The sequence below is a fragment of the Bactrocera tryoni genome, chromosome 1, assembly GCF_016617805.1.
Source record: "Bactrocera tryoni isolate S06 chromosome 1, CSIRO_BtryS06_freeze2, whole genome shotgun sequence".
NCBI lineage: Eukaryota > Metazoa > Arthropoda > Insecta > Diptera > Tephritidae > Bactrocera > Bactrocera tryoni.
In genome coordinates, this window is record NC_052499.1 from 80538128 (window position 1) to 80549999 (window position 11872).

Consider the following 11872-nt stretch of genomic DNA (forward strand, 5'->3'; position numbering starts at 1 on the left):
TCATCAGACAGCAAGCATGCGCAGTTATTTGCGCGTTTACTCGCTACAAGATAGTCGGCGCTATTCTCTGAGCTCGAGTTGGGGGGTTGACTGCGTGACGTGCGGTGCGCGGCGGGTGTTCGGCAGCGCTAAATGTTTCTTGTCATAGACAAATTGCTTTTCTACTCTTCGAAAGTTTAGTTTATTTTAGTTGAGTTGAATGGCTACATTTTTACCCAATTTATCATCATCAGCAGCGTTACTCCATTTGAGAAGATTCTTTTGCCTTGACAGAGCTTTCTAATATTGTTTAGTGAATATCTGTAAATGATTGGCATTTATGTGTATATGTCAGAAGTCATGAATGTATTTTATATATGAGTATTTAATTAGTATACAACATTTTTTCTCAATTACTTTCGGACATTAAAAATATTTGTAGTAAGATGAAGTTAGCGTCAAAGGGTTAAAATTTGAAATTAAACTTCTTCAGAGGTTCCATTAATATATAGAGGCGGCCAATTGATTCGACCACTTCGTGAGATAACACGTTCACCAAACTTGGTTTTCAATACATCGATTTGGTATTCGCTGTGTGGCTTGTGACGCCGTTCTGTTGGAACCACATATCATCCAAGTCCATATCATAAAATTCGAGACAAAAATATTCGATTAAAATTAAGCGGTAGCGATTCCCATTCACAGTAACGTGCCGGTCTTGATCATCACGGAAGATGTATGGTCCAATGACGCCGCCGGCCCATAAACCGCACCAAACCGTAATTTTTTCGGAATACCATGTTGTCTCATGGAGTACGTGTGGATTGATGCCTGACCAATAACACATATTTTGCTTATGGACGAAGCCATTCAGCCAGAAATGAGCTTCATCGCTGAAGATGTTTTTTTATGAAAATCCGGATCATTTTCAAGTTGTTTCTCAGCGTAATTCACGATCATATGGCGACTCTGGTGGTCAAGCGGCTTCAGTTCTTGCGTCAATTTGATCTTGTAAAGTTAGTAGGTCCAGATCTTTTCGTCACAGAGATGCTCAACGCTTGAGAACGACATGCTGCAGACTGATTTAGGTCTTCCTTAATTGATGCGATAGCGGAAGCAATCTTCCCGACACTATGGGCTCTTTTTTGTCTCACTGGCACGGGAACATTTTGCACTGTGCCTGTGAATTCAAATTTTTTCCTAGACGCTCAATAGTTGATGTGACAGAACAATTATGACGACCATAAATTAGAAGTAGCGCTCTTAAAGTTGAGGCCACTGGCTCCGAAGCCAAGCGGCCCTGCTGAAAAACCCGTTATAAAATATTAAAATTACAAATTAAAAAGACAAAAGCCTCTTCTTAAATTTGTCATGCGAAAAAAGTATGTAAATAGAGCACAAAATGCGTTTCACAAGAAAACTACAGTTAATAAACAACAAACAGTTAGCAATGACCTATGTGCTATAGTAGCAATAAATGAAACTTTGAATGAAAAACAATTTACACAGATGGTCATAAAAGTATGTAAACATCAGTTGGGAGCAGAAAAGTGCAATGTGACATTAACCGGACGACACAGTTAGAGATATGCCGCAATACATTCACATTCGAACAACACTCACTGTTAGTCAGCTCATTGAGTATCTTCAAGGAAGTCACACACATATGTACATACGTACATGAAACCTCTTAGAGCCTAACATAATGGACATTACATGATGCGCGCTGCATTGCCGTCATTAAAAATGACAATTGCAAACTATTGGCGCAGAAAAAATAAAAATCACAAACATTATAACGCAGCCACACACAAATACGCACATACGTAGGTATGTATGTACATCGACACAAACGCATTTGTTTGCGGCTTTTACAAGTTGCCAGTTGCTGAGTGCGGTAACAGTATATAATCAAACAAAACGGTTTATTGCAAACGGGTTTGTTTGCCACGCCGCCGTCGACATTGCAACAAACAATGAGCGCGAATCTAAATTGATGGCCAATCGATCGCTTGCACGGTCACTCTGCTGTGCTCTGTTTAACTTCAGCCGTGGTCGGTGGCGTTGCGTTGACACACATACATTCACACATATAAATATTCACTTAGACGATGTAGTGGACTTGTGACTCTATTCCTTTTGACTTTGCCACCGCGAGTAATAAATGGTTTCTTCTTCATGGCTAATTAATTTGTTTGCATTAGTATCCATTACATTTAACCAGTACCGTTATACTGAGTACAGTAATGATTATAGGTTGGTGATATGAATGCCACTTGTTGCAACCAAGTTTTCGACAGCTCTGACCCATAAAGAATTACTTTCGAGTGGTTGGTTCTTCATTATTAAATATACTTAAAAGGTGATCCATTTCGAGGTTCCCTATTTAAAAAAAAAAAACACAGAAAATTCAAATTGAATGTGGAATATTTATTCTCACTCGAAAGAACATTCTTTGGCATTTATATTTTGCAATACTCCCTCTTTCAAATGTTGACCGCGGCTAAAGGGTTTGTCCGGAAAGTAATAGGACTGATTCGATTTAAAAAAATTTATTTAACCAATCGTTACAATTCTTTAAAAACTTCAACGGCCTTATCAGGCAAGGAAACAAAAAAAATGTCGGAAAGACGGTGTGAGCGGGCGTTGTCGTGATGCAACTTCCATCCTGGAAGTTCCCTCGGACCTGAATGACCCTTCGTTTGAGCCTCTTGAAGGCTTCCACGTTAAACTTGGCGTTGACGGTTTGTTCAGGAACAAATTCATAGTGGACAATGCCTTTGATGTCAAAGAAGACAATGAGCATCGTCGCAGGTCTCCCAGTACGATCTTTATCAGCGACCTCTTCCCGGCCCTCCAAAAAGGCCTGGTGCCACCGAAAATCATCACATCTGGGTAAGCCTGCTTGATCATATCAAACGTCTCTGTCGGATTTACCGAGTTTCACATAGAATTTAATCGCGTACCCCTATTCAAAAGAACGCTGCATTTTCATCATGCACTACTCACAGAAACACGTCCCGCGAAAATGTTTGTCCTGACTCTGACCGAAATACAGTCGCGGCAGAAGAAAATCAGTCCTATTACTTTCTGGACAAACCCTGTTTGTCTCAGATGGTCCATCCGTTGAGCCCAATTTTCGATAATTTGAATTTCAATTCATGAATTTCGAACTTTTCGACTGGTAACTGCCAAATGACACCCGTGATATTTTTCTCTAAGGTCTGAATCGAAGCGGAAGCTAACAGTGTCATATCACACGATATTGGTGGGCAATCAAACGGCCCAAACCGTGAAGAGTTCTCTCAATAAATCCATTGATTGATGCGATGTGTGTGAAGTGGCGCCGTCTTGTTGAATCCAAGAGCCACCGAGATCGCGAGCTTCAATTTCAGGCATCAAACAGTAGGTTATCATTGCCCGCTAACGGTCACCATTGACGGTTACGTTCTCCCCGGAATCATTTTTGAAGAAATATGGGTCGACGATTCCACCAGCAAACAAACCATACCAAACCGCTTTTTTCTGGATGAAATGACAGCTCTTGAATCTCTTCCGGTTGCTCTTCATCCCAACTGCGGCAATTTTGCTTATTTACATACTCATAGAGCGAGATATGGGTCTCATTGCTGAATAAAATTTGGCTCGAAAATGTCGGATCTTCTTAAAACTTTTCAAGAACCCATAGAGCGAAACTATGACGCTGGGAAGTTTGAGAGGCTTAAGTTCGTGCACAAGTTGTATTTTGTTGCTTTCAATCTAAGATCTCGATATAAAATACGCCAAGTCGCTCCAAATGTCAGTCCGAGTTGCTGGTAATTCTCCGCCTTCTTCGTGTACTCGATCGAATATTACTCAATAATGAATACTGGATCTGAAGATGGGGGATGGTGTTGCGAATAGTGCGCTCAGTAGGTCGATTATGTTGACCATAAGTTGAGCTAAGCGCGCGAAACACATCCTTACAGAACGTAAAGTTGAACGATTCGTAAACGTAGTTCAGGCGTAAGTCTTGCCATGATGAAATACTAAACAATATTGAACAAATAAATAACTTGCTTGATACGACTTACGCATGATCTGTCAAAAAATGGCTTTTGAGCAAAGTACCTCAACTTGGATCACTCGTTATTTCATCAAAAGCCATTAAAAAGGTATAAGGAAATTAAAAATAAGGCAAGTTATTGCTCACATTAAAACACTGAGCACACACTCCACTATAAAACACTCTAGACTTTCTCAGCTTTCGTACAACAAAAACCTAAGCTGCCTTACATTAGTTACGTAAGTTAATAATAAGTTAAGTGATATGAAATTAATGACTTAAAAATGTTTAATGCCATTTTTTACGAAATTATGAAATAACTAAGATTCGCGACTTTCGCTTTCTTTGGCTGCTTCGCCGAAAGCAAAAACAAAAAGCAGATGAAAACTCATAATTAATGAGGCTTTATAGTCGATTTTGACCCGTGGTCGCTGATAGCGGCAGACAAACACACAACTGTTAGGTATCAGTTTACCTACACTCATTTGCATATGAACACAGTTTAGGCGCTCTTTTTATGGCTCAACACATGGCAAGCCACTCATTTACACACATAAATGTCGGAAAACACACATTTTAATAAAATTTATTTTAATCACTTGTTGGGAGTTGTGAGTTGGAAAATTTGGCATCACTTTTTCAAGTGCTTAACACTTTCATTGCGTGAAAGAAATGCTGTAATAGGCAGACGCGTCTTTTGTTTTTGTACCGCAAAGTTAATGTAAAAACCGTTGAAAAATTAAAACTAAAAGAAAATAACAGTAATAAAAAAATGAAATTAGTGGGCAATATTTTGATTGCAAACAACAGGCATTAAACAGCAGCTTCATTATTCGCACGCACCAACTATCTGCGCTTAACTGCATTTATTCCAAGAAAAAATTTGTTTAATCTATGTACATACATACGTACATTTGTGTAAAAATGAGCTAATAGTAAAACAAAGTGAACCGCACATTGCACTTATTTGAAAACAAAAATGGTTGGTTAGTGGCTGCAACTAAACTACTTTTAGGGTGCGGCGTCAACACTGGCACACTATTGTTGGAAAGTGTAGCAGCGAATAGTTTACTAATATTAGGATGACGAATTCCTTTAATATTATTTAAAGTTCTGCAAAAATTAAGCCTTTCGTCATTTTGTGGGCCGAAATTTGTTTCGGTTTTTTATTGTCATTCAGTCTTCTCGACCTATCAGCCCCATTCAGCGACCAGTTAGTATTCCCATCATGTTCCTACAGCCTTTTCTTTTGAGTGCCAATACCGTTTTTCACATGACGATTGCAATCTTGCACCCAAGTAGCTCGTTTCATAGTTTTTTGATTTTCTTTACCATGCTTCTGTCGAGATCGTTGTATAGACAATGCATGGGTTCCCAATGTTGATCACATTTTCTGGTATTAGCCGTACACCATTCTTGGCAATTTCGTCCACTCATTGCCTTCGATACCTTTGTGGCCTGACACACAGTAGAAATGATGTTCCTTGCTTTTCACAATACTTTTTACCGCTGTCCTGCTTTCCAAGACACTTCTGGCCGATACGTGATACGAGGTTACTGCCTTGATTGCTGTTTGGCTGTCTACGTAGATGTTGACTCTGGAATTACCTGCAGGTGCATTAGAGGCCAGCTCTGCTGCTTTCGCAATAGCAAAGACCGGAATATACTGCAGTGGTCCGGCAACTTAAAATGTTGTCTTATGCCCAGTACTACTATATACTATACTATACTACTAGTATATGCCCGCACCAACTCTATCTTTCATTTTCGAGCCATCAGTATAGATGTTTAGAGTGCTGCGCGTAGCTAACATACCTTTACGCCAACTATCTTCTTCTGCGTTTACTTTGAACCGTCTTTCCCAGTTGAAAAGTGGAGTCGTGTAGTCGGTGTTTGCCCAACCGCCATTACCCACCGAGCTATGGCCGAATGTTCTATATGTAATAGTAGTCGTCCCGCCGATTTTGCTGCGCAATTTTCCGCTAGAAGCACAGTGGGGCAAAAATGGTCTAAAATTAGATGTTTAGCATCAAGGTACTTGGTACGGTCCTTGAGAGAGAGTTGTGTCGCATTTATAGAAGAGAACCTCCATAGAGGAGTTTTTTGTTTTCTTGTTAACACAAGTATATCCGTTTTCTACGGGTTCTACCCTAAACCCACTTACAATGCCAAACTCTGGACTGTATTGATAATGGTTGTCATAATACTGCTAATGGTCTGTAGACACCTACCCTTTACTAAGATGGCAATGTCATCCGCATATATCACTATCTTAGAAACTTTGCATTCGAAGTTTCTTAGCAGTTTATTCACCACTAATGTCCATAGAAGCGGAGTACCTGTACAGACGTCCTTGGTCATTTTGCGTCGTTCCATTCTGCTCTTCTCCGTCTAGAAGTCAAAAGGCTTCTGATCTAGCGATTTATAGTGGGATCAACACCGCTTGACTGAATACTCTTCAGAATGGATTCCGTAGAGACGTTGATGAATGCTCCAGAAATGCCCAGAAATGCTCCAAGAGCGTGTTCCTTATATTCAAGAGTCCTTTCAATATTAAATACCAGTGTATGGAGCGCAGAAGCGAAGCAAATGGGTCTGGTGGTGAACGAGGGCAAGTCGAAATATCTCCTGTCACCAAACAAACAGTCAGCGCACTCGCGACTAGGCACCCACGAAACTGTTGACAGTCATAACTTCGAAGTCGTAGATAATTTCGCCTATCTTGCAACCAGTATCAACACCAACAACAAGGTCAACCTTGAAATCCAACGCATAATATCCAGCTCTGAAATTATTCGACGCTGTACCTGTCGGGGGAAGCAGAGGAAGACCTCCACTCTGTTGCAAAGACCAGATAGAGAAGGACCTGGCTACGCTTGGAATCTCCAATTGACGCCACATTGACTGACGCGGTGTTGTTAACTCGGCTATACCGCGTAAGCGGTTTCTACGCCAGAAAAGAAGAAAAGTATGGAGTGCAGTCTCTACTGGTTTGCCCTTCGTATATGCGTGCTGTACCTTGGGCAAGCTTCTAGGAGGTGCTGCGGCCCTAATGTGTACGTCCAAGATCTTGTCTAGCGTTTTCATCAGGAGGGAAGTTAAGCTAATAGGCCTAAACTTTTTTCAGAACAAATTTTCTGCTTATATAATTTACGTCCAAAGACCAAAACACTGCCAATTTCCTCAACACAACTGCATATTTACAGCTAAAGCAGGAAAGATTAAGACAAAAGACCTGAACTGATGGAAAAACCATCTCACTGCCGGCCGCAAATTAACTAAAATCGCCGCTATTACGCTTACAACTAAATTTACAAACATTAAGCATACATAAGCACTCGGGCTAGTGTTAGTTCGTATACTCGTACGTCGTCGTACGGCCATATGTGATTAAAAGGTAATTCACATTGTTGCTTTGTGGTCATAGCTATTTAACAACTGGCCTACTATGCCAGGGTGATCATAAATTAAAACAATAACAACAGCAACAACAACGACAGCAATAATAACAACAAAAATAAAAGCAATTAACAAAACATTAACAAAGTGATGTTGTGTGCATTGAACCCGCCCGTTCAACGTAGAAAGTAAAAGTGCGCCGAAGTGAATGAATCTATTCAGTAAACTCATGCACATACGCAAATAAGTGCAACTATATACGAATGTGTATATGTATATGATTGTACATATGTATTAAGAAACGTATGCATGGCAGCGGGTATAGAAATGTTGTGCCAGCGTTTTCATTCGCGTCATATTTGCGGGTTATCAGCTAATCACTACAAGCATACACCGTTTCATACAAATATTAGCGTTCAAACAATATTTAAATAGATGCGTTATTGTTGTTGCAAACTGTTGCTAATTCTCGTCTAATATTCGCCGTTCATTCATAGCGCTTGTGTACCTTTCCTCAGGGCTTAGACGAACGCTTTAATAATTTTCAGCATTTACAACAAAAAATTCAGGCAAAACAAAACGGAAATTCATACGCCTCGTTGCACCGGCGCGCCAACACAAACAGTAGCTGCCGATGCCACTGCGCCGAGCCACAGCCAAGCCATTTTATTTGGCGGTGCGCTAAATGCGCGCAGCTGGCTTTGTTGTCATTGCTGCATTCGGCTGTTGCTTATTTGTGGTTGTTGTTGTTTAGGCTTGTTTACGCTTGCTGGTTGGCGTCGATCTATTAGCCAAGCCATTGCCATCGCTACTGCCACATATGGTGCACGTTGGCGGCGCTGCGTCTGCTGCCTTCAGATCCGTCGGCCGCCAACCAGCCGGGCAGCCAGCAGCCGTCATCCATATTGGTCAGCTTATGCGCTTACGTAATACCGTTTTCGCACGCTTATGCGTTGTAGTCTTTTGTGGTGGCATGCCTCCGATTGCTTGAGTTGCAACTTTAATTAAAAACTCATTTGCATGCGAATTCCGCGCCACCCGCGTGCCGCATAACTACTGTTACACGCGTAACCGTAATGGAAGTAGAAAATTTAAACAGCAATTAAAGAAAATAATGCATTAACTAGAACGCTAATGTCGTAATATGCGCTTCTTATTGTTCTCGCTGCTCAATGCTTGAATTTGCACATTCTCAGAGTTGTTGTTGTTTGTGTAGGTTTATGTTTCTATGAAAAGTCATAAATAATCATAAGCGGATTATATTTTTTTCTAAGTCTGACTTGTCCAATGTGTTTCCTGTGAAAATCGCAAGAATTTCATTTCCGCTCAGCCATTCAGAAGGCAGACACTTGACAGGTGTTGCGAAACCTGTTAATTTTCCGTCCTAAATTTTAAGTCGAGTGGTTTCGAATGAAATACCACATCTAATTAAATCATTCAAGGTTATAGTTGTACTTAAGTTATTCAAGGAAATTAAAATATTTATTTTTGATTTTATATTTGCATTTTTTTGCTTGGAATTACGCAATTGAAATAAACTCAGCACTGCTCATTTCATGGTTTGAAATCACAGAACCGTAATGTGAAACTAATTTTTTGTCAAACTAAAATTTGTATTAGTCATTTGTCGTATCAAAATCGGAATGTTGGATTTGACGTCTACGTCATACTTACGGTGACTCATTCTTCTTCTTCTTTATCGGCGTAGACTCCGCGTACGCGTCAGTCGTTCTTCCTTTTCGCTGTTTAGCACCAACTAGAGATTCCAAGTAAAGCCAGGTCCTTCTTCACCTGGACTTTCCAAAGAAGTGGAGGTCTTCCTCTTCCGCCGGCGCGTACTGCGTCAAATACTCTCAGAGCTGGAGAGTTTTCATCCATTCAGATGCCATGAGTCGTAACCGCTGTCTCAATGCCCTCGTATATTTGGTACAGCTCATCGTTCCATCGACTGTGATATTTACCGCTTGACAATGCACAAAGGACCATAAATATTCCGCAGAAGAGAGTTCAAACATCGACTCAACAGATTTTGTCATCGTCCTTGCCTCTGCATCATAGAGAGTTGTAGAGATTGGTCTTTGTTCGTCAAGAGAGGGCTTAAGTTCTCAATTGCCTACTCAGTATGAAGTAGCACCTGTTGAGACTGCGACGACTGTTTTTTTTTTATGACAAGAGATATTTAGTCTTGCCCGCGTTCACTATCAAACCCATTTGCTTCGCTTCTTTGACCAAACTGGAGAAACGCCAGCAGCTGTACACTCTTATATAAGGTTGTACCTTCTCGGTTTAGTTCTACAGCTCGAGCTCCTTTCTCCAAGAGTAGATTGAAGAAGTCACGTGAAAGGAAGTCGCTTTGTCTGTAACCTCCTTGGTATCGAACGGCTCGGAGAGGTCCTTCCAGATCCTGACGAAGCTTTTGGTGTTGCTTAGTCTTGTGGAGATACCAAATTCAATCATCGCAGCATAGAGGCAGCTCCTTTTCGTGAAGTCAAAAGCAGCTTTAAAATCGGGCATCAGTCACTAGATCACCTCTGGGGGTTCTATAAGAGTATGCTACGGTCTTGAATTATTCATTTAGATACAGCATCTTTTCGTGAAAGGAATAAAACAGACACGGATGAAAGGCTCTCATCATGGTCCTATTCTGTGGTAAGCAAAAAGCTCACTACCAATATGTTTGTAAATAGTTTAAATAATCCCCTAACGATTTCATCGGTTTCATTAATCACAAGACGCCACCGCAAGGATTTCACTGTCATCTCTCTTTCCTCTCGGCCATAAATAAAACAAGAATTACTCCAATTATCTTTTCGGCATCAGGCAATATGAGATGTAGTTGCAGTTTGCAGCAAAGGAGTTATGAATTCATGGCGTGCCAAAGTTCGGTCTATTTGATTTCAAAAGCATATAAATCTTGTCTAAGCCAGGATAATAATAAAATTTTCAGAAAACGTTATACTCAGGTGTCATTTCCACAAGCTCAAACATGAATACAAAATATTGCCCCTTCAAATTTATATAGTAAATGCGCCGCTTTTGTGATACTACCGCTTTTGGTTAGACATGAGTACCCATGAGCAAGCGACTTTTATGACATTTTTAATTTCCTTTGCTTGGATGCAAGATTATTTTATCTTTGACCAAGTCTCGAATAAAATCGCGCTTATATTTATTTTATATACATATATATATCTGTTAGCACATATAAATAATTATAACGAAGCCAACAATATGGCTTAAACTTAATTGCTGCAAAAAACCCGCTGAGGTAAATGTCAGACATTTTTGTGTCATGATTCTTCCGCCGTTTCTTAAGCAATTTTATGAATCATATGAAAATTTAATGACTCTGACCGCCGCAGCAATTTCGATAAATGCATGTATAAGTTTTTTTGTTAAAGGTGCGTATGTGTGTGTGTCACCATGTGAGAACATTAGATTGGGACGTATTCAATATAAAAATCTTGCTCAATTTTTTACGATCTTTTCAGCGGTACAGAGTGGAAAAAGAAGTGAAAAAGAAGTATAAAGTGATCTCACAAATGAAGAGAAGAAGGAGAAGGAGAAGGAAATAATTATTTAATAATCAATTGGAAACTATATACAGTCGAAACACTCTATAACGAATTCCAAGGGACTGGATATTTACTTCACTATAAAGAAAATTCGCTAAATGGAGATTATAATATGTACGCTCAAAGTAGACCCAAAACACAGTGTTCTTATAATTGCTTCGCAATAAAGAAAACTTCGTTATATGGGAGTTGCACAATAGACCTAAGGTCGCGATGCATTCCTCATTTATTTATATAGGAGTTCCTTATAGAGAGTTTCAACTGTAATTAAGGCTTGGGTAAGTATATAAGGGAAAAGAGCGAAAATTTTAGGAAAAGAAAAACTAAAAATTGAATTTTCGGTAGAGATTTTTACAAAAAAAAATGAAAACTTCGCAGCATTTTTTTCAAATAGTTGCATTCGAAAAAAGTCCTTGATCCAAGTCCTTAAGAATTGTATCTCAAAGACCTGTGTAAAATCTCATGAAAATCGGTTGACTTGTTCTCGAGTTCTCTATAAATCTTGCCTACCGACTACAAAAACACAGTTTCGAGAAAAACGTGTTTAAAGACAAAGCACTTAGCCTAGCTAACCTCGAGCGCATAAGTTCTCAACTACATATCTCCGAAACTATTAGTTGAACTAACTTAAAAATTTAAGACTTAAAATCGATTTTTTGAAACTCGTAAACTCATGTAACCTCTTAAACTTTCAGTTCACTGGAATTCCAATTCTTCCATTCCTTGCTTCAAAATAAGATTCCTTCCTAAGATACTCGATTCTAAATCTGTAGAACATGTTAGATAGAGACGTCTAATATTTGGTATAGCAAGAGCATTTATAACTTAGTTCGTTATACTTTCTGGCAAGCAAACCCAATTTTTTCGTTTTTAC